The sequence below is a fragment of the Macrotis lagotis genome, chromosome 2, assembly GCF_037893015.1.
Source record: "Macrotis lagotis isolate mMagLag1 chromosome 2, bilby.v1.9.chrom.fasta, whole genome shotgun sequence".
Taxonomy (NCBI): domain Eukaryota; kingdom Metazoa; phylum Chordata; class Mammalia; order Peramelemorphia; family Peramelidae; genus Macrotis; species Macrotis lagotis.
Genome location: NC_133659.1, coordinates 226,007,970 through 226,028,880, shown reverse-complemented (window position 1 = coordinate 226,028,880; position 20,911 = coordinate 226,007,970). Strand labels below are relative to the sequence as shown.

The 20,911-nt window shown below is 35.4% G+C and overlaps 1 long non-coding RNA gene across 2 annotated transcripts in view; it reads right to left on the bottom strand.

Moving 5' to 3' along the window:
• Positions 1 to 20,911, bottom strand: part of LOC141511468 (uncharacterized) — a 436,160-nt gene that overhangs the window by 105,734 nt on the left and 309,515 nt on the right. The gene's annotated exons all lie outside the window — the stretch shown is intronic.

Genomic DNA, 20,911 nt, shown 5'->3' with positions numbered 1-20,911 from the left:
AACAGGATTTATTAAGTCCATACTGTGGGGCCTGCGTTTCACTGGAAAAACTCTAACGGTGAGAAAGACACTATATCCCCAGGCAAACAATTTTCCATTTGGAATGAACTTAAGTCTACTGCCCAATAAACTCTACTTACTATTTCTAGTTGGATAAACCAAGGTCACATCAAATAAATGTAATCCTTCTTCCACAAATAAGTCTACAAATATTTAAAAGCAGACAACCTGTTGCTCCTCTATTCCCCCAAGTCTTCACTTTTCCTATCCAACTACCCCCCAGCTGATTTTCTCTTATGATTTTAGATTCTCTTGCCAGTCTTTTTGTTTCCCCTAAAATGAGGCATCATTTCCACTGTACCTCTGGTCCCTTCTACCTCTTTGCTGGCTAATGAAATGAAAGAACCTAGTACCCTATGTTAGGACTTATTTCCTTAGTTTTCTCTGAAATTTTATGAAGAAATAATATCAACTTTTTAAAAAGATCAGTTGTAAAACTGTTTTCTGCTTGCCTAAGCACTGTCAGGGTTACCAGGTAGGGGACCTAGCTCAGTAATAGAATGACTCTACTTGGACAAACAGAAATCAAATCAAAGAAGCCTTGGTGCTCTGATGCCAAGAACTCTGAGCTCCACTGTGAAAGGGACAAGGGGGAAGGAGAGCAGCAGCCTAGTCAAAGCCTACATAGAAAAATAACCAACATTTTCTCTTAGCAAAAGGTTGTTTTTTTGTGTGTGTAGGAACAGGATTTTCTAATAGCTGAGAATTAAGAAAACTCATTAAACTAATTAGTTATTAAAGAAGACTTAGAACAGCAAATACAAACTGGGAGGGAGGGTTTTTAAACATTTGATTTAATTTAAATTGATCCAGAGGAATGAGAAAGTAACTAAGCTGGCTGCCCCAAGGTTGGTCTATAGTGTGCAAAAGCCACATACAAATACCCACATGCACATACACACATTTTGCCAATATATTTATTTTCCAGAGACATATGACCTGCTTTAAGAAAATTTCAAATATAAATATTTTAATTTGCAAAAATGGATGAATTAAAATGTGATTATATTAGAAAATATTTCTCAGGTTTTCAAAAGGATTAGCTTCAGTATTCCTTTAAAAAATTATCTTGTCTAGTTAAGCTAAAATATTACCTGATCCCATAATAATTTAATTTGTACAGTTTTTCAGGAATACATCTACTAGGGCGGCTAGGTGGCACAGTAGACAGAGTACAGCCCTGGAGTCTCAGACACTTAATAATTACCTAGTTGGGTGACTTTGAACAAATCACTTAACCCCATTGCCTTGCAGAAACCAAAAAAAAAGAGGAATACATCGAATACATCTACCACATCAAAGTCCCCATTCCTTCTCTGATAGCCCCTACTCACATGTGGACATGACTTTTAATCTTCTTCAGTAGCCTCTCTTATCAGCCCCCTAATTCTGACTAATAAGCTATTATTTAGTACAATAGCTCCCTCTTCCCAGTATTTCAAACCCAGGTCTCTTCACCTAGATCTATTAGTTCAACACTGAATTAATCCCATCATGAAGCAGATTCTCCACTGACTTCTCTTTCAGTAGTCTTCTCAACTTAGCACCAAATAGTTTTCACCTCATGTCCCAGGATAAGCCACACTGGGAAGCTCAGAGGCCCCATTTTCTGACAGATATCCCATGCTCCATCATCTCCCTTTGATCTCAGGAGGCCCAAGGGACATAGGCTCTTTCAGAACCTGAGTTTTCATTGAGAAGAGCTGCATTTCAGTCTGTACATTTTCAGTGATGTCCTGTTTGTGTCAAAAACTTTAGTGGAGACATTTAAAGAATATAAAAGAAATAGAAGGGGTGTTCCCTGCCCACTAGAATCTTACAACTTAGAGAAAATGCAATCACACATGAAATAATTTGAGTATAACTGTATGTCAATAACAACCACATCATCCTGCAAAACTGAATTCTAAAGTTCTAATGGGATACTTAGGCCAGGAAAGAAAAAAATTGAGTTAGGGTTAAATAGGAAAGGCTCATCTCAGGAAGTCCAGTGTCTTTAAATCCATCCTATCATCAATTCCACACACAAAGAGATACATGAAAGAAAGGGTAGGCTTCCAGATATAGAGCTAATAGGAAAAAGGCTTGAGTTGAATCTACTAGATTCCACTGATTGGATTCATGTTTCCTGCCCAACCAACCTTGACCACATAATATTCCTGCTGTCTTGGCATAGAATAGATCCAGGAGCATGGATGGCATCTTGCTGTCTTAAGTTCAGTTTTGACAAAATAAGAAGTAGGAGGAATTGGAAATTATATAGGGTGGAACATGAAATTAAATTTATCCCTCTAGGATGTAAATTAAGACACAAGTTTGGGTTCAGTATCTACCTTTGTTCCTCTTACTATGTAATTCCTTGCAAATAAGCAAGGCAACAATTGTTATGAGCAACAGAGTTGCTAAGTCTATGTTAAAAAGATTCCAATACCCAAATAAATGCAATTCTTCCTTTGAGGCAGTGATGCCTTTAGCCAGCCTGCCCAAATCTTTTCCCCAGATAACAAGGAATCTTGTTTACTTCATAAAACTTTCTCTTATCTTTGCTCATGAAGATGTTGAATTGTACATTTAGAGCTACAAAGAACCATGGAGGTCAATTTAGTCCAATTTATTAACCCCCCCCCCCTTTAGGAATAGATTTCAGGGGGCCTCTGAACCTAGAGGGGAAAATTACATCTTTATTTACACTAATCTTAATAGAAATATAAGCATTTCCTTCAATTATTTCTTTAAAAACATTATTATGTAAAGAGATGCATATATTTCACCAAACTTCTAAACTCAATCAAAAGGTTAAGAACACCTTATCTAGATTAATCAATTTATTTTACATTGAGGAAATTTATCCCCAGCTAGGTCAAGTAATTTGACCCAGGTGACAAAGGTATTAACTAGTAGAAATGAGTTTCAAGCCTGAGGACATAAGACTTCAAAATCAGGATTTTTTTCCTACCTTTTCCACAGACCCTTCCTAATCTTTCTTATCCTAAAAAGGCATATGTTCAGATTTTTTTTATGGTGCTTGATACCAGGATGTGACTTTTGTTTGTATTGGCATGTAGGAGAGGGCACTGGAGGGGAATTGGTGAAAGATAAAAACTTTCCACTACTAAGACTGCTTTCCTGCATTGCTGCAACAAGATTCACATAAAGTGAGAAAAAACAACAGATTAGGTTGCAAGTAGAAATGTGGGAGAGGCAGAAAACGGGGATCTTCTCCTGGTTCTGTATCTGGCCATGGTTTCTCAGGAAGAAATTACTGATGTCTTCAGGGAAGGTAGAATATCCAAGGGGATAACCAGCTCAGCCCTTCCCCCACCCCTATGCCCCAGCAAAGACAACGGTTTAGGTGAATTCCTTTTCAAAATATCATAAGGGATGATAATCTACTGTGAACAAATTGACTCAATTAAATTAATACTGGCCTCTCATTCCCTGCCTACTACATGTCTGATCAATTATTTCACCATAGATGAACAAAACAGGATGACAGAAAAGTGAAATTATAATATTGTAACATCAACTGAGTCCTATTGCTGGTGCCATCAATTAATCAATCAATAAAGGTTAGATGAAAGTAAGGAAAGAAAAAAGAAATGTTAGTTTTATGTGATAAAGTCAGAGTATCTGGGGGAGGGAAAGAAAGCAATAGAGAACATAAATTATTTCTAGCCCTCTTTTTTTCTTTCTTTCTTCACCCAAATCAATGCAACAAGCCATTCCTACTACTTGGGAGACATTATACAAGTTGCTGAGGTTTGAAATATAAAACAAATAGATCCTGACTTCATGGAAGTTACTTTCTATTGGGGGTAGGGGAACAACCTATAAATAAATAATTTTAATTTTAATTTTTTTTTATTTCAAGGCAATGGGGTTAAGTGTCGTCCAAGATCACATAGCTAGGTAATGATTAAGTGTCTGAGGCTGCATTTGTATTCAGGTCCTCCTGACTCTGGGATTGGTGCTCTATCCACTGCACCACCTAGCTGCCCCAATAGATAATTTTAGAAAGAAATACTAATAATAACAGAAAGCAGAAATAATAAAAATAGATGGGTCAGGAAAAGTATCCTGGAGGAGATGACCTTAGGCATTCTAAATGACAATAGTGAGGAGGCAAGTAAAACAACAGATTATGGGGGGGGGGAGTATTTTTGTTTTTTTAAAAAAGATTTTATTTATTTTGAGTTTTACAATTTTTCCCCCTAATCTTACTTCCCTCCCCCTCACCCCCAACAGCAAGTCCATCAAGGTTGATCATCACCCCTATGTTGTTGTTAGGGTGTACAGTGTTTTTCTGGTTCTTCTTGTCTCACTCAGCATCAGTTCATGCAAATCCCTCCAGGCTCCCCTGAATTCCCATCCCTCCTGGTTTCTAATAGAATAATAGTGTTCCATGACATACATACCACAGTTTGCTAAGCCATTTCCCAATTGAAGGACATTCACTTGATTTCCATTTCTTTGCCACCACAAACAGGCCTGCTATGAATATTTTTGTACAAGTGATGTTCTTACCCTTTTTCATCATCTCTTTAGGGTATAGACCCAGTAGTGGTATTGCTGGATCAAAGGGTATGCACATTTTTGTTGCCCTTTGGGCATAGTTCCAAATTTCTCTCCAGAAAGGTTGGATGAGTTCACAACTCCACAAACAGTGTAATAGTGTCCCAGATTTCCCACAACCCTTCCAACAATGATCATTATCCTTTCTGGTCATATTGGCCAGTCTGAAAGTGTGAGGTGGTACCTCAGAGAAATTTTAATTTGCATTTCTCTAATAAGTAATGATTTAGAGCAATTTTTCATATGACCTATGGATTGCTTTGATCTCATCTGTAAATTGCCTTTGCATATCCTTTGACTATTTGTCAATTGGGGAATGGCTATTTTTAAAATATGACTCAGTTTGCTATATATTTTAGAAATGAATCCTTTGGGGGCAGCTAGGTGGTGCAGTAGATAGAGCACTGGGCCTGAAGTCAGGAGTACCTGAGTTCAAATCTGACCTCAGTCATTTAATAATTTCCTAGCTGTGTGGCCTTGGGCAAGCCACTTAACCCCATTGCCTTGCAAAAAAAAGAAAAAGAAATGGGTCCTTTGTCAGAAACATTAGTTGGAAAAGATTGTTTCTCAGTTTACTACATTTCTTTTGATCTTGCTTACAGTGGTTTTGTCTGTGCAAAAGCTTTTTAATTTAATCAAAATTATCTAGTTTGTTTTTAATGATGTTCTCTATCTCTTTCTTAGTCATAAACTGCTTCCCTTTCCATAGATCTGACAGGTAAACTAGTCCAGTTTCCTTATAGTACTATGTTTTATGTCTAAATCCTGTATCCATTTGGATCTTATCTTGGTATAGGCTGTGAGGTATTGGTCTAATCTAAGTTTCTTCCATACTAACTTCCAATTTTCCCAGCAGTTTTTATCAAAAAGAGAGTTTTTATTCCAATAGCTGGACTCTTTGGGTTTATCAAACAGCAAATTACTATAACCATTTCCTGCTATTGCATCTAGTCTATCCCACTGGTCCACCACTCTATTTCTCAGCCAATACCAGACAGTTTTGATGACTGATGCTTTATAATATAATTTTTAGATCATGTAGGGCTAAGCCACCTTCTTTTGCTCTTTTTTTCATTAAATCCCTGGAAATTCTTGACTTTTTATTTCTCCATATGAATTTACTTACAACTTTTTCTAACTCATTAAAGTAATTGGAATTTTGATTGGTAGGGCACTAAACAAGTAGTTTAGCTTTGGTAGAATTCTCATTTTTATTATATTAGCTCTACCTGTCCATGAGCAGTTGATGTTTGCCCAGTTATTTAAATCATTTAAGTGAGAAGTGTTTTATAATTGTTTTCAAAAAGTTTTTGAGTCTGCCTTGACAAATAGACTCCCAGGTATTTTATGTTGTCTGAGGTTACTTTGAATGGAATTTCTCATGGGGAGTATTTTTGGTTGATTTTTTTTTACCAAGTCTATTATGTGAGCTATTTTATTTTCATTTTTGGTGTCATTACTATTTGTTTTTTACACTATTTCATGACTCTCTGATCAAGCACAAATTATTCCCTTTCATCCCAAATTTCCCCTTTCTTAATTAGGTTCTTTCTATAGTTTTTGGATTGTATCTCATGTACTATGATTACTGATGCAACTTCTGCTTCCCCCTCAAGTCCTTGACCCCACTCCATGCATGGAGCCAAGGAACAATTCAAGTACAAAATAATACAACCACATTAAAAGATCATGTATTGGTAGTGTCCTGGGAACTATTTGCTGCCAGAATGAGATAAGAAATGTGTCTTTAGATTTCTTTGTGATAGTAGGATGTAAAAAGAGGGTGTTTCTCATAAAGGAGCAATGATTTAGAGCATCTGAGAAACATCTAATGTCTGAAGAATGCATAGAGTAAGATTTTTTCTTTGGGAACACAGGAAGATAATAGAGGCTATTGGAAATATGTAAAACATTTCTTTTACTTTTACTCCATCCCTTTGGCCCTTCTCTAGGAGAGATTTGCTGCTTTCTAAATAACTCTGTAAGTCCAATGTAAGTTCAATGTATCAATAGAGGGGTATCTAAACTTTGTGAGTTTGAACCCCTGCTTTTGGTGACATGTAGAAGTATAATTCTAGTATTTTCATACTCATATTTGATAATCATTATGAATGTGCAATAACTCATAAAAACAAGGAAGCTTCCTTGTCAAGATCCAACCTGGAAGAAGCTGTAAAGCTTTCTTGGTTTTTCCCTAGGCTCTGCTATTATTTAATTGCTTCTATCTCCTTTTCTGCTTTAGGAAATGAAAATCTTTGAAACCAGTGCAAAAGACCAGCCTAAGCAAAGCTGCCTTTGCTCTCTGCAAGTCTGCAATCTCTTTAGCTCACAGTTTCTTTAGAGATGTGAAAAGAAATAAATAAGTTTTTATTTTGAAAAGTATTCCTCTTTAATCAATGACAGATCAGAGGTCATAATAAAAATAGAAATAATGCCAGTTAAAGAGTTAAGTAAATAGACTGATTTAATATCAAAAAGAAATTTTAAAATAAGGTATAGCAGTGAATAATTAAAAGCTGATATTAATAAAATCATTATTCATAAAAGCCTGAGATCATTTCAAGACCCCTTAGAATTTTCTTAATACATTGAAAGAAATTACAAAAATGAAAAGATAGATTGCTAATAAATAGCCCACTCTGACCTCCAATTAATTTAGAAATTTCAAAAAGCAAAGATTTTCCATTAGGAATACTGTGTAGCAGAATAAAAAAAAAAGCAGAGGACATGAAGTTAGGAGACATGAGTTCAAATCCTGATTCTGACACTTACTAGCTATGTGATGCTGGAAAAGACACATTACCTCTGTGAACTCAATTTCCTTCATGTGGAATGGAAATCATAACATCATTACAGTATTTTTGAGGAAAACACTTTAAAAGACTTCATATACTATAGAAACATAGGTTATTATAAACTTCCACCACCAGCAGGGTTCCAAAATTCAAGCTTAGGCTATTGGCCCAAGGAAGATGAGAAATGATTTTTTTTAAAAAAAATATGGATTAAGGATTGAAACAGTACAGATAGGACCCCTTCTCAGATTCTCTCACTTCAGAACAAGGGAAAGATCAAGGAGGTAGGTTATAAATCAGAAATTCAGGAGTCTGAGAAATGACTGAGGTAAATATTAATTTTCTTATTTCCCTGAATACACAATTTACTAGAACTTAAGATGTAGTAGTCACTATTCCATTAAGTGGCCATTTTACAAGTATCATATATATATATATATATATATATATATATATAATATATATATATATATATATATATATATCTGTGTGTATGTGTGTGTGTGTGTGTGTGTGTGTGGATCTCTGGACTGGATGGTGCTGTGAAAGCTACCTGGAGAAAGGAGATAAGGAAAGAGTCCAAATGAGTGGTTTTGTTTGAGTTCCATTCTCTAGTCCTGTTTCTTTATAAGATGCATTAAGGTATTTAATGTTATTATTTTACACAATTATTCACAATTATTTTTAAAGCAGAGTCACCATTTAAAAGATATTTTCTGGGGCAGCTAGGTGGTGCAGTAGATAGAGCACTGGCCCTGGAGTCAGGATTACCTGAGTTCAAATCCAGCATCAGACACTTAATAATTACCTAGCTATGTGGCCTTAGCTAAGCCACTTAACCTCATTTGCCTTGCAAAAACCTAAAAAAAAGAAATTTTTTTTATTTTATTAAAGATTTTATTTGAGTTTACAATTTTTTCCCCAATCTTAGTTTCCTCCCCCTCACCCCCACCCCCATGGAAAGCAATCTGTCAGTAAGAAAGATATTTTCTAATTATTGATTTCAGTGATAGTATTTGCACAAAGGTTAATGCCATTGACTCTGTCACTGGTATATACTCACTTATTATATTAAGCAAATCATTGCCAAGGGAGCAAAGTATTCTTTCTCTTCCGCAAAAGTGTGACTGACAAATTTGTTAGGGACAGATTATTTTTAAAAAGTCAGGAATTTCCCTAAACCTCTAAAAGCTACACCTTGTGGGTGGCAATAAGCAAAGGTGTCCAAAGATTATGACAGACCAGGTATGTTGCTGTTTCCTGAAAGAACATTCTTGTTGGCCCATATTTTGTCCAGATCTATTGGGGGTGAGGGCGAGGAAAACCATGAGTTAAAGCAACTCAGACTTTTCCCAAAAGCATCAAATTTAGTGAGATTAGAAATATTTCCAGTTTTTCACCAGAATTACACAAATGATTTTAGCAACTAGTTAGGGAGAATAATTGGTTAAAATAGGAAGCTACCAGATGGTAGACTGAGTGCACTCGTACTGTGTCCCCAAACTTCTAAGCATTGGCTCATAATATTATAGCAGGTCTCTTTGTCTTCCTTAAAGATAGTGTTCTCCAATGCCCAACTAAAGATATAGTTTGTCATACCTGCCCCAGGCACAAAAATATTCTAAACAATTATAAAAGAAAGTATCTGAGCTGATGGAAACTATTATTATTGCCAAAATTTATGGAAATTTCTTCATTTACTTTACAAAAAAAGCCCAGGTCTCAAATGAGAGTCAAGAGGACTGGATTCTAATCCAGAGTATTTATTATTTAATTAAATTATTTTAGGCAAAGGGTTTATCTGATAGGAGACAGAAGAGGAAAGGAATAACAAGGGGAAAGGAGAGAAAAGGAGAAGAGAATGGGAGGGATCCTAAGATTTTTGCACTTCTATGACAACTCTCATTCACAGTGTTACAGTACCGAAACTCGGCCCACATCCTTGGGGTTCACACTGTGGTACTTTTATAGATACATTTTTCTTAAATTCTAGAACCATCTGGGTAGATCTAAAATAGATTCACCTAATGCCTAATTCTACCCTACAGCAGTTGGATTACAGTGATGGTCCAATATATTTAGAAGACTTTGGACTAGAAAGAGTTCACACTCAGCACAAATCTCCCCATTACTTTGCCTGCATAAGGATTATAGGATAATTCTCTAAGCAATACTACCTAGGCTGAATAGGATTCTCTGCAAACATGTATCTATAGACAATGTAGAGAGATTTCTGAGAAATATTGTCCTTTTATCATATCCACCCCTTTTCCTTTATCTACCAGACAAGTTTTTCTGTTTATTCTTTCATTTTTATATCTATTATTTCTTTCTATCTCTCTTCTGTTTTTTTTTTTTTAGATTTTTACAAGGCAAACAGGGTTAAGTGGCTTGCCCAAAGCTACACAGCTAGGTAATTATTAAGTGTCTGCGACTGAATTTGAACCCAGATACTCCTGACTCCAGGGCTGGTGCTTTAATCCATTACACCACCTAGCTGCCCCTCTCTTATGTTTTTTTTTAACAAGCTTCTCCCTTCAAAGTGTACACCTTCTTTTCCCTTTCATCATTCCTCTTACCATCTCTTTCCATTTCTTCCCATTTTTATATAGACTCTAACCCTTCCCTTTGCCTCCCTCCATCCATTCTTAAAACCTAGACTTCCCTGTCCCACTCCCCCCCTGACCTCAGCTTGCTAAGCCTATCTCTAGCTAAAGAAACACAGAGGGCAAGTTGTACAGCAGAAGGATTTAATTGCATGTCAAAATTAAATCTCTTTTGATGAAGAACAATTCAACTACAGCTCTGACTAATCAAATTAACAAAGTCTTTTTTGATTTTCAATTATCTTCTTCCCTAGAACACTTTATCCAAGGTTCCTCTGATGCAGCTTGACAAGCACCGAATTAACAATGAAGGTGGCTCAGTGCATGGAAAATAATGACCATCAGCTAGCTAGTCATTACCCCTACCCCCAACCCCACCAAGCACCAAGATCAACTACCATAGAAGGGCAAGGAGACCAAAGGAAAGAAATCTAAATAAACTCCTAGTGCTTATTTGTAAACTGCTCTGCTGAAATGAAAACATTTTCTAGCTAAAATCCTTAGCCATCTTTGGGAAGAACATATATTTTTCTTCCTTTGAGACAAAGAGAACATATAATAGTCAAAAAGTCACAAAATAAATTCATAAAGGGACATGAGTTCTAATATCAGATCCTAAGCATGAAGTCTGTAAACTTTTTAAAAAATAATATTTTGATAAATGTATTTCAATGGAATTGATTTTCTTTGTAACTGGGAAGCAGTAGTGATCCTGAAGCTAATCTCCCAGAAATGTTACCTGAAACCAAAATAATCTGGATCCTGCTATGTTTGATCCTAGCATATGACTGACTACCCAGGGAGACTGAGATCTGAAACAACCTAATCTCAAATCTGGCCTTGTCATAGGAGACAAAAACCAGCATACAGAAGGTAACTGAAAGGAAGCAGAAAGACTAAGGTACCTGTTAGGTCTCAGCAAGTATCTCTGAAACAAAGATATTAAATATACAAGCTAGTTGTCTACATCTGGTCACAACACTTTCCAGTATAGCAGGAATCAAATTAATATGTAATTGGGAAATAATAAAAGAATATAATAAAATACAATAAAATGTAGATAATATTACATTTTAAAAGCAAGTCAATATGCATTGTTCCTTTTTCCATACTCCCCCTTATGTAAATCCTTATGTAAGAAGTAGTGACCCTCCCTTTTTCTATTTGACTTTGATACCACTGCTCAAGAATATTTGAAATAAGCAGGATTGGGGTGGCTAAGTGGCGCAGTAGATAGAGCACCAGTCCTGGAGTCAGGAATACCTGAGTTCAAATCCAGCCTCAGACACTTAATAATTACCTAGCTGTGTGGCGTTGGGCAAGCCACTTAACCCCATTGCCTTGCAAAAAAAAACAAAAACCTAAAAAAATAAGCAGGATCTCTGACCTCTACTCATGGCCAGTCAAGGATGCACTTGGGGACAAGGCCAACTCTTGGTTAGAGAATGAGACAGAAATGGATATGGAAGAGGTGCCACTTGTCTTTGGGAAACCAGGATAAAGAGGCAGAATCTAGGGCTGATGCTAGCACTAGAACCACTTCCCTCTTTCAGACCAGGATGTGGCACCAGGAATCAGCATTCCCATTCATGAATATAACAAAGGAGTGGCAGTGAAATGCAGACTACAGTAAGAATAGAACTTAGTTTTGCTCTACTATCTAAGAAAATGTGGGAGGGCAACTCTTGGCCTTGGCACAAAGTCTCAATCCAGAAACAGCTAGAGATACAAATAAACAGAAGAGAAGAGAAATGAAAAGAAATAAGCCTTTATATAGCACTTTTTGGAACATATTTGAAGAAGAAAACTAATACAATAAATTAATACTTTTGGTTAAGGGAAATAAAACCTTAATCCAAAAATGAATATAAACAAAGTTTAAAGAAAAACAGAAAGAATGTACCAAAAGAACTTCAAGAGTAGATGAAAGATACAAAGCAAGAGGGGGAAAAAATGAAATTAGAGCTCTTCAAGACAAAAATGGAGAAAGAATAAACAGCTTGGATTAGAAAGAAGAAAATCTTATCCAAGGAGCTAGCTGACTCAATGGAGAGAGCTCTGTGTCTGGAGTCAGAAAGACAGAAGTTCAAATTCAGTCTCAGATACGCAATAGCTATGTATTTCTAGGCAAGTTATTTCACCTCTATTTGTCCTTGTTGTAAAATGAAAATAACAACAGCACCTATTTCAGAGTGTTGTTGTGAGGATCAAATGAGATAATATTTGTAAAGCACCTGGTACATAGTAAGATTTATATAAATATTAGCTAACATTATCATCCTTATTGTTATATAAAAATAGGATTCAAAAAAGAAAATGATTCCATAATACAGCAAGAAAGTCCAAAGATTGAAAATTAGAATATAAGAGGTATCTATTTTTAAAAATAATTGGAAAACCAATTGGGAGAGATCATTTAAGAATCACTGGACTCCTTGAAAATCATGGCTAAACAAAAAAGAGAAACTGCTGAGAAAGTTGGAAAGCAGTTTGGCAAGAATTAGGTTTATGACCTGTCACATCATATACCTCCATAAGTTTCCTGTGGACACAAGGCCTAGATATTATAAACAAATAAAAGGAGAAAGATAAGATGCTTTTAAACAACTGCAGGCAGGGGTATAATTCTTGGACAAACAAGGTATAGAAATAATTGTAAAAATTGTAAAAATATTATGTGAACAATCACATAATATTTGGTAAGCTTTGAAAAAAGTAAAATCAATACAGTAAAAGGATAAACAGTTAATTTATTAACAATCTTGGCAGCAAATTTCTCTGGAAAATGGTCTGATATATATCAGAAATTTATACATTCATGCATGCATTCATATATGTGTATATATATTAATATAGAACAACCCAACTATTCTTCAATAGAGCTATAGTATGAGAACTAGCAGGTATCAATTTTTTAAAAACTGCAAAATATCAAAAATGTGAAAAAATTTTCCAAATCACTAATAATAAGAGAAATGCAAATTAAACCAACACTTAAAGTTTCATCTTATTTTCATTAGTCTGGCAAAAAAAGAAAAGGAAAAATGTCCAATTGTTTAAGAAGACTAAATTCTGCTGGAAAAGCTGTGAATTGGTCTAATAATTCTGGAATGCAATTAGGAACTATAACATTTTTGTCACTAAGCTTTTCTTACTCTTTGAATTAGTGATAAAATTACTAAGAATATAACCCAAAGAGGCCAAAGACAGAAGACAAAGACCCATATTTCCAAAAATATTTGTAGAAGGATTTTTTGGTAGCAAAAAAAAAAAAAAATTGAAACAAAGTAGGTAGGTGTCCCTCAGCTAGGAAATAAACAAATATTTGTTTAATAGACTATTATTGTAATACATGAAATAATGGATATAACTCAGAAAAACTTAGGAAGACAAAGCTTGAGCTTGGTTTGAATATAGGAAGACCTGGGTTTCAATGTGATCTCTGACAACTAATAGTGGTGTGATTCTAAGTGAATTACTTAACTTCTGTTGACTTGTTTCCATATCTATGAAACGAGAGGGTTGGATCCAGTGACATCTAAGGTGCAATGCAATACTAAAATCTATGACTAAAATCTTATGAACCTTTAGAATGAGTTTTACAGCATACCCCAATTCCCTTCTCACATTGTCTGGTTCCTAGAACTCAGATGTTATAGGGTTGGGCATTTTTTCCTAATGCTATTATTCACAAGTACTCACTGGCATTTCCTCCTCCCTCTAATGATTATCAGTTGATAACAACTAGTCAGTCAAATTTAACTAGCTTCTAGAAAGGGGAATTCACTAAGGTGATATAATAAGAAGAATTGGTGAAAAACATTCACCCCTTTCTCTCCCCCTTTTCATTTCTGTGACATTCTGTCTTACAAGACCATATAGTATTCAAAGGAAAATGAGCTCTCAAATTTAGAAAGCATATGTGTACATATGGTAAATGGGTAACTCGCACATCTAGCTGCTAAACATCCCCCGCCCCAAGCATGGTGTAGTTCTTCAGCTGTACTCCCTGTAGTGTTTTGAAGTTGGCTTCCCTCTATGAATCTAGTTTGGTCTTGGTTTCCAGAGCATGTGCTGCCAAAATCTGATGCTGTCCTGAGGATAATTCCAGTGAGAATGACAAAAGCCTCCAATCTTCTGCTATTCAAAAGTTAATCTTCCAGTTATGGATGAGGAAGGTGCTATCTTTCTCACACATGGAGGTATTGTCATCTGATATTTTCAGGGTTAGGTAGAATGGGGGTATTGACTGACTAAAGAGGATCCTCTCCCCAGAAAACACACATAGCCTCATAAACCAATGCAGAGGGAATTGAACAGAAACATAACAATTTACAAAATTTGAAAGATTTCTGAATTCCAATCAGTTTGATAATGAATTAGGGGTCCAGACTGAGGCTTAGATTTTTATTTTATTTTTTATTTTATTTTTTGGGGGTTTTGCAAGGCAAATGGGTTTAAGTGGCTTACCAAAGGCCACACAGCTAGGCAATTCTTAAGTGTCTGAGGCAGGATTTGAACTCAGGTACTCCCGACTCCAGGGCCAGTGTGCTATCCACTGCGCCACCTAGCCACCCTGAAGCTTAGATTTTTAAACAGAGTTAATAATATTGATATGTTTCGTTTAACTAATCTTATTTAGTTAAAAGAGAGGGATTCCAGGTGAAGAGGGAGGATGACGGGCAAAAGAGGATGAGGTTGTTGGATAGTGATGGTGATGCTAAAGAGAAAAAAAATTGTCAATAAAGTACTTGAAAATACATTGAAGAGAACAAGATGAATTTCAGAGACACAGACAAGCAGAGTTGCTTTATTATTGAGTTAAATTTAATATAATCTTTTAAAAAACTCTCTATGTAATAGACATTCACAGTTTCATATAGAGTCCTCTTTTCTCATGGACTCATGTGATTTAATCTCCAAAGAAATGAATTTTTAAGAAAAGGAATCAGATTTTCCTTCCTGGGGAAATTAATCTTTAATGTGGGTATTTCCTCACTAGCAAGGAAACTCTTGGAACCAACATACTCATCAATTCTGTGTCAATAAAATAATTCACATTCATCCTTTTCTCTCCCTTCACATCATCAACCACAATCATTATCTATACCCTCATCATTTTTTATCTGATTCATTAGGCAGCTAGGTGGTGCAATGGATAGAGCGCCAGCCTTCAAGTCAAAGGACTTGAGTTCAAATACGACCCCAGACACTTACTAGTTATGTGATCCTGGGAAAGCTACTTAACCCTCATTGCCCACCATTCAGGACTATCTCCAGGTGATTTATACCTGACCACTGGACTCTAGATGGCTCTGGAGGAGAAAAAATGAGGCAGGTGATTTAGCACAACACCTCCTCACTCAAATCCAATTCATGTGCTTGTCATGGCATCACCTCCCTGATGTTGTGGTCTTCTTTGAAAATGAAGGACAAACATCATCATCATCATCATCATCATCATCATCATCATTATTATTATTATTATTATTATTATCTGATTCATTAAAATATTCTTCTAGATGATTTCTCTACTTTTTCATAATCTAAAGCATCCTTTAAAAAACTCCTAAAGTTATAATCCTAAAGCAATAGATATGATCATATCACTCCTCTGCTCAAGAAATTTCAGTGGTTTCCTAAAACCTCTGAGTAGTTGGAAATTTTTTTCATTTTTCATTTAAACACTTTACAACATGATCCTTTTTAAAAAATTTATTTTGAATTTTACATTGCCCCCCCAATCTCGCATCTCTTCCCCACCCTACAACATGATTCTAAACTAGTTTTCCAAGTTTATTATATATTACTTTCTTTTATATAATCTGTTGTCCATTTAAGTGTCTTTCTTGCTGTTTTTTCATAATGTATTCCCTCTTTCATGTCTGCCTTTGTACATAATATTTGACCTTTGCCTTGCCCATCTGCTATGTCTAGAATGTTTGCCCCCTTTATGTCTATCTCTTCAAATCCAAACTTCTTTAAGCTCAAATACCACCTTTCACATGGAGATGCTCTACTGATATTGATCTTCCTAATCAAATTATATGCTTCATATAAATCTTTAAATGTAAATGTTGCTTTCTTTGATATACTATAAGCTAACTAAGGGCAGGAATTATTCCATTTTCATATTTGCACCTTAATAATATCTCACGTAGTTCTTATAACATAGCACTCAATACATTATTTTTTATTGTTTGCTTGATTTTACACAGTTTAGTTATTGGTCCTCCTTACCTAATCACAGAATTATCATAGAATCACAAAGAAGAAGCTGCTCAAAAATATATAAGTGAAAAATATTGTCTAAAATATTTGGGAGCAATTTTGTGCTAGGAGAAGAAAAAACACTTTTGTAGGAAAAAGTCAATTGGTAAAGGATGCAGGGTACTGCTTCTTTTAAAGGTAATAGTGTGGTACTTAAAAGGAATAGGAAATTAAACTTTATTTTCTAAAACTTGCTAAAATCAATGTGCAAAACCATAGTTTTCAGAGATGTGCAAGCAGTCTGACATTAAGATATGTCATTAAAAGACAAATCATCCTTTTCAATAAAAATTATTTTATAGAACTCGAAAAAATAGTAACAAAATTCATCAGGAGGAACAAAACATCAAGAATATCAAGGGAATTAATGAAAAAAATGCAAAGGAAGGTGGGCTAACCATACCAGATGTAAAATTATATTATAAAGCAGCAGACATCAAAACTATGTGGTACTGGCTTAGAAATAGAATGATGGATCAATGGAATAGATTAAGCACAAAAGACACAGTAGTAAGTGACTATTTTGATATGACTGTTTGATAAATGACTGTTTGATAAGTCCAAATGACCATTTGATAAATCCAAATGACTGTTTGATAAATCCAAAGATTCCAGCTTCTGGAATAAGAACTCACTAGCTGACAAAAACAGCTAAGAAGGCTAGAAAACAGTATGGCAAAAACAGCATAGACCAGCATCTCACCAAAAAAGGTCCAGGATTTAGTCATAAAGGATGATGTCAAAAGCCAATTAGAACAACAAGGAATAGTTTACCTGAAAAAGGAATAGTTTACCTATGAGATCTTTGGAGAGGGGAGAAATTTTTGACTAAACAAGAGATAGAGAACATTATAAAAAACCAAATGTGAAATTAAATTAATGTTTTACAAAATTAAGCCAAAATTAAAAGAATGAAGTAAGTTAAGAGACAATTTTTACAGTTAGCATTTCTGATAAAGGATTCATTTCTAAACTATATAGAGAACTGAGTCAAATTTATACAAATACAAGTCCTTCCCCAATTGATAAATGGTGAAAGGATATGAACAGGTAATTTTCAGATGATGAAACTAAAGCTACATATAATCAAATGAAAATAAGCTCAAAATCATTATTCATCATTAAGTTCCTCATATTTTACCCTCCTCTTCCACTCTCTATGCTTCACTTGAATCATCTATATCAAACTTTCTATTCAACTCTGGCCATTTTAACAGGAACATTTGAAATTCCCCTGGTTCACACTTCGCCTGGAAGAGGATATTCAGTTTTGCTGGGTAGTTGATTCTTGGTTGAATTCTGAGCACTTTTGTCTTCCAGAATATTATATTCCAAGCCTTATGAGTCTTTAATGTAGTTGCTGCTAAGTCCTGTGTGAACCTGACTGCAGCTCCATGATATTTGAATTGTGTCTTTCTGGCTGTTTGTAATATTTTTTCTTTGACTTGGGAGTTCTGGAACTTGGCTATAATATTCTTGGGGGTCATTTTTTGCATCTCTTTCTGGGGGAGATCAATGGATTCTCCCAATTTCTATTTTGCCCCCTGCTTCTAGGATATCTGGGCAATTTTCCTTTAGAAATTCTTTAAAAATGATATCAAGGCTCTTTTCCTGATCATGACTTTCAGGTATCCCAATAATTTTTAAATTATCTTTCCTGAATCTGTTTTCAAGATCAGTTGTTTTTTCAATGAGATGTTTCACATTTTCTTCTAATTTTTCATTCTTTTGGTTTTTGAAGTATTGTGTCCTGAATTCTTGTAAAGTCAGCAGCTTCCTTCAGCTCCATTTCAGATCCGAAGGATTTGTTTTCCTCAGAGAGCTTTCTTATCTCTTTTTTCCATCTAGCTAATTCTGCTTTTTAAAGCATTCTTCTCCTCAATAACTTTTTGAACTGTTTTATCCATTTGACCTAAGCTGGTTTTTAAAATGTTATTTTCTTCAGCATTTTTTGGGATCTCCTTGACTAAGCTGCTAACTACTTTTTCATGTTTTTCCAGCAACTCTCTCATTTCTTTCCCCAATTTTTCTTCTATCTCCCTTACTTGGTTTAAAAAATCTTTTTTGAGCTCTGTCATAGCCTGAGCCCAACTTCTATTTTTCTAGGTTGAGTACTCAAGGCTCAGTTGCCTAGGGGCTCCTGTTTACTGGCTCTGCCTGCTTCCAGTTCCTGGATCTGGGCTGCTCGCTCTGGCAGACATGCCCCCCTCCTGAATTTCCAAGTTGTGAAGTTGTGCCTGGTGTTTCCCAGAGTGTAAGTCAGGAAATTATGCCCCCCTGTGTGAGCCACGGCTCCCAGGCTGCCTCCGAGAGGCTGAAGTTTCTTCACTCTGGTGGGTCGCCCCTCTAACCCCATGGAGCAGAGCCTTTCCACTATTTCCCAGGTTACCTTGGGCTGGAAAATTGCCTCACTGGATCCCTCTGTGGGTTCTGTCTCTCAAAAATTTAGTTAGAGTCCTTATTTTATAAGTTTTGAGAGAGAGCACCTAAGAGAGGCTCTTCGCCTTGTCACCATCTTGGCTCTGCCCCCAAGATCTGCCTAAAATCATTACTGATAAGAGAAATACAAATTAAAGCATATCTGACATATCACCCCATACTCATCAGTTTGGCTAATATAACCAAAAAGGAAAATGATTAATTTTGGAGGGAATGTGGGAAAAGTAAAGCATTAATAATACACTGTTGGTGGAGTTGTAAACTGATCTCACTATTCTGGTTTGTTTGTTTTTTTGCAAGGCAATGGGGTTAAGTGGCTTGCCCAAGGCTACATAGCTAGGTAATTAAGTGTCTGAGGTCAGATTTGAACTCAGGTACTCCTGACTTCAGGGACAGTGCTCTATCCACTGTGCCACCTAGCCACCCCAGATCTAACCATTCTGGAGAGCAAGTGAGGGCTATAAAATTGTGCAAACTCTTTGATCCAGTAATACCAAGTCTGTCTCCCAAAGAGATCATAAAAATGAAAAAAAGACTCACATATACAAAAATACTACAATAAATAGTTCTTTATGTAGTGGCAAAGAATTAGAAATTTAGGATATAGCTAAACCAGTTATGTTATATGAATATGATAGAATACTATTGTTCTGTAAGACATGATGAGCAGGTGGATATCAGAAAGACCTATAAGATCTACATGAAGTAAGCAGAACCAGAAGAACACTGTATAGGGTAACAGCAACATTGTGTGATAATCAACTCTTTGATAGATTTAGTTCTTCTCAACAGTATAAAGATCAAAGCCAATTCTAAAAGACTTATGATGGAAAATGCCATCCAGGGGTGGCTAGGTGGCACAATGGATAGAGCACCAGCTCTGGAGTTAGGAGTACCTGGGTTCAAATCCAGCCTTAGACACTTAATAATTACCTAACTGTGTGGCCTTGGGCAAGTTACTTAACCCCATTTACCTTGCAAAAACCTTAAAAAAAAAAGTCCATTCACATTCAGAGAAACAACTATGGAGTCTGAATGAAGACTAAAGCATACTATTTTCATTTTTTAAATATTGGTTTTATATTTTTTCTTTCTTGTTTTTCTCCCTTTTGTTTTGATTCTTCTTATATAATATGACTAATATAGAAATATGTTTAACATGATTGACATGTATAACCTATATCAGATTACTTACTGCCATGGGGGGCAGGAAGAGAAGAAGGTAGAAAAATGTGGAACTCAAAATCTTATATAAAATAAATATTGAAAGCTATCTTTACATGTAATTGTAAAAATAAAATTAAAATTAAAAAATACAAGTATATAGATTAATGTTTTTCTATGTAAACAATATATTTTAAAGAGGGGAGGAAAATTTTATTTATTAAAAACTTATAAAATTCAAGAATAAAGAAATGATCTCTGAAGACTACAGAATGGCGATGACTTGAGGGCTTTGTGATCACTCTGATTATTTGCCCATGACTGTTTTAAGTTTTAAAGATTAAAGTTCACAAAATAACTATTCATACAACTGTTTAGAGACAATGGGATGATTTAATGACTTGATTTCATAGGGGATATTTTGTTAAATGAATCAATGAAATCTATGACTTAAAGTAATAAAAGTAGCCAGAAATATATGATTTAAACTGATGAAAATAGAGGTTGAAGATTTAAGAACCTGGCAAGTGAAAAACTGAAGACTGAGTAAATGGAAGGAAATACGACTACATCTCTCCTAACTATATGTAGAAGAAGCAGGCAGAGGTGGTAGCTAAAAAGAAGTTGCTAGCTACTCCTTAATTGACTAAAGAGAGAATTGAGTTCATTGGATGAGAACATCTGTGTCAGCCATGGATCATAGTGGGTCCTCCCAATTGACCTTGTGCTGGAAAGAGATGAAGCTTCTCAGGTGCACATTTTCTTCTCTTACTTCCACTTTCGGTTTTGAAAGGGAAAAGCATAAGGGGGAGAACCAGGCTTCATAGCTGCTTTGTTGAGAACCCTGTTTGCTATAAACTTATTGGTCAATATATCATTGTAGTGAGTGAATAACTGGCTGGGCTTGTCTGCAGTGCCAAGGAGAACATGCATGCTGAGCTTTGCAATTCTCTGTTTTAATAGGAATTTTATCCAATTAAAAGTATGACACTTTTTCAGCACCAT